The sequence below is a fragment of the Mytilus edulis genome, unplaced genomic scaffold, assembly GCF_963676685.1.
Source record: "Mytilus edulis unplaced genomic scaffold, xbMytEdul2.2 SCAFFOLD_516, whole genome shotgun sequence".
Classification (NCBI taxonomy): Eukaryota; Metazoa; Mollusca; class Bivalvia; order Mytilida; family Mytilidae; genus Mytilus; species Mytilus edulis.
The window spans coordinates 12,501-15,000 of NW_027268522.1; positions in this window are offsets into that span (position 1 = coordinate 12,501).

A 2,500-nucleotide genomic window follows, 5' to 3' on the forward strand; every position below is an offset into this window, starting at 1 on the left:
CGAGGTGTCGCACGTTAGACGCGGACGGGCTACCGCGGGTCTCTCGACCATCGAGGCCGGCAAACTATACCCTCGGTAAAAAATTTTTACGAGGGTGAAATTTTCATCGAGGTGTCGCACGTTAGACGCGGACGGGCTACCGCGGGTCTCTCGACCATCGAGGCCGGCAAACTATACCCTCGGTAAAAATTTTTTACGAGGGTGAAATTTTCATCGAGGTGTCGCACGTTAGACGCGGACGGGCTACCGCGGGTCTCTCGACCATCGAGGCCGGCAAACTATACCCTCGGTAAAAAAATTTTACGAGGGTGAAATTTTCATCGAGGTGTCGCACGTTAGACGCGGACGGGCTAACGCGGGTCTCTCGACCATCGAGGCCGGCAAACTATACCCTCGGTAAAAAATTTTTACGAGGGTGAAATTTTCATCGAGGTGTCGCACGTTAGACGCGGACGGGCTACCGCGGGTCTCTCGACCATCGAGGCCGGCAAACTATACCCTCGGTAAAAATTTTTTACGAGGGTGAAATTTTCATCGAGGTGTCGCACGTTAGATGCGGGCGGACTACCGCGGGTCTCTCGGCCCACTTTATCGTCGGTAAAAAATGTTGACCCTGGGGAATTTTTTCATCGGGAAGCCGAACGTAAGTGTCTCGGCCAACTATACCCCAGTCAAAAAGTATGTCTCAACAATTTTTTTGTCATCGGGAAGCCGCACGTAAGAATATTACAGCAGGTCTCTCCATGATACGATAAAATTTCAGGTAACGAAGGCAGGCATCGTACACCCTCTTGATCGGCCGTGTGCTTGCGTTCGACACCTTCGCGAAGGTTTGAACTAGGGTTGTCAGGACATAAGCTAGGGTTACAGTGGGTGCTAAGCCTAGCCCTAGCCCTAACCCTAACCCTAACCCTAACCCTAACCCTAACCCTAACCCTAACCCTAACCCTAACCCTAGCCTTAGCCTTAGCCTTAGCCTTAGCCTTAGCCCTAGCCCTAGCCCTAGCCCTAACCCTAACCCTAACCCTAACCCTAACCCTAACCCTAACCCTAACCCTAACCCTAACCCTAACCCTAACCCTAACCCTAACCCTAACCCTAACCCTAACCCTAACCCTAACCCTAACCCTAACCTTAGCCCTAACCCTAACCCTAACCCTAACCCTAACCCTAACCCTAACCCTAACCCTAACCCTAACCCTAACCCTAACCCTAACCCTAACCCTAACCTTAGCGTCAGAGAGAGGTTTGGTTCATATATGGTCCAGCCCGGACCATATATGCTCCAACGCGGACCATATAAGGTCCCAGAGACAAGCTGTAGGGCTTGTCTCTGGAGCTGAAAACGGCACGGTGGCCCTTATAATGGGCACAATACCTCTCTGTGGCCACTTGGTAAGCCTGCTAGCGGGCTACCGCGGGTCTCGACCGCGGGTAAAGGTACGTGGTCGGCCAGCCACGTACCTTTCCCCGTGGTAGCCCGCTAGCAGGCCGACCACGTACCTTTTACCCGTGGTAGCCCGCTAGCAGGCCGACCACGTACCTTTTACCCGTGGTAGCCCGCTAGCAGGTCGACCACGTACCTTCCCCGCCGTCGAGACCCGTGGTAGCCCGCTAGCAGGCCGTCCGAGTACCTTTACCCGCGGTAGCCCGCTAGCGGGTCGACCGCGTACCTTCCCCGCCGTCGAGACCCGTGGTAGCCCGCTAGCAGGCCGTCCGAGTACCTTTACCCGCGGTAGCCCGCTAGCGGGTCGACCGCGTACCTTCCCCGCCGTCGAGACCCGTGGTAGCCCGCTAGCAGGCCGTCCGAGTACCTTTACCCGCGGTAGCCCGCTAGCGGGTCGACCGCGTACCTTCCCCGCCGTCGAGACCCGTGGTAGCCCGCTAGCAGGCCGTCCGAGTACCTTTACCCGCGGTAGCCCGCTAGCGGGTCGACCGCGTACCTTCCCCGCCGTCGAGACCCGTGGTAGCCCGCTAGCAGGCCGTCCGAGTACCTTTACCCGCGGTAGCCCGCTAGCGGGTCGACCGCGTACCTTCCCCGCCGTCGAGACCCGTGGTAGCCCGCTAGCAGGCCGTCCGAGTACCTTTACCCGCGGTAGCCCGCTAGCGGGTCGACCGCGTACCTTCCCCGCCGTCGAGACCCGTGGTAGCCCGCTAGCAGGCCGTCCGAGTACCTTTACCCGCGGTAGCCCGCTAGCGGGTCGACCGCGTACCTTCCCCGCCGTCGAGACCCGTGGTAGCCCGCTAGCAGGCCGTCCGAGTACCTTTACCCGCGGTAGCCCGCTAGCAGGCCGACCGCGTACCTTCCCCGCCGTCGAGACCCGCGGCAGCCCGCTAGCAGGCCGTCCGCTTACTTTTACCCGTGGTAGCCCGCTAGCAGGCCGTCCACGTACCTTTTATCCGCGGTAGCCCGCTAGCAGGCCGACCGTGTACCTTCCCCGCCGTCGAGAGCCGCGGTAGCCCGCTAGCAGGCCGACCACGTCCCTTTACCCGTGGTAGC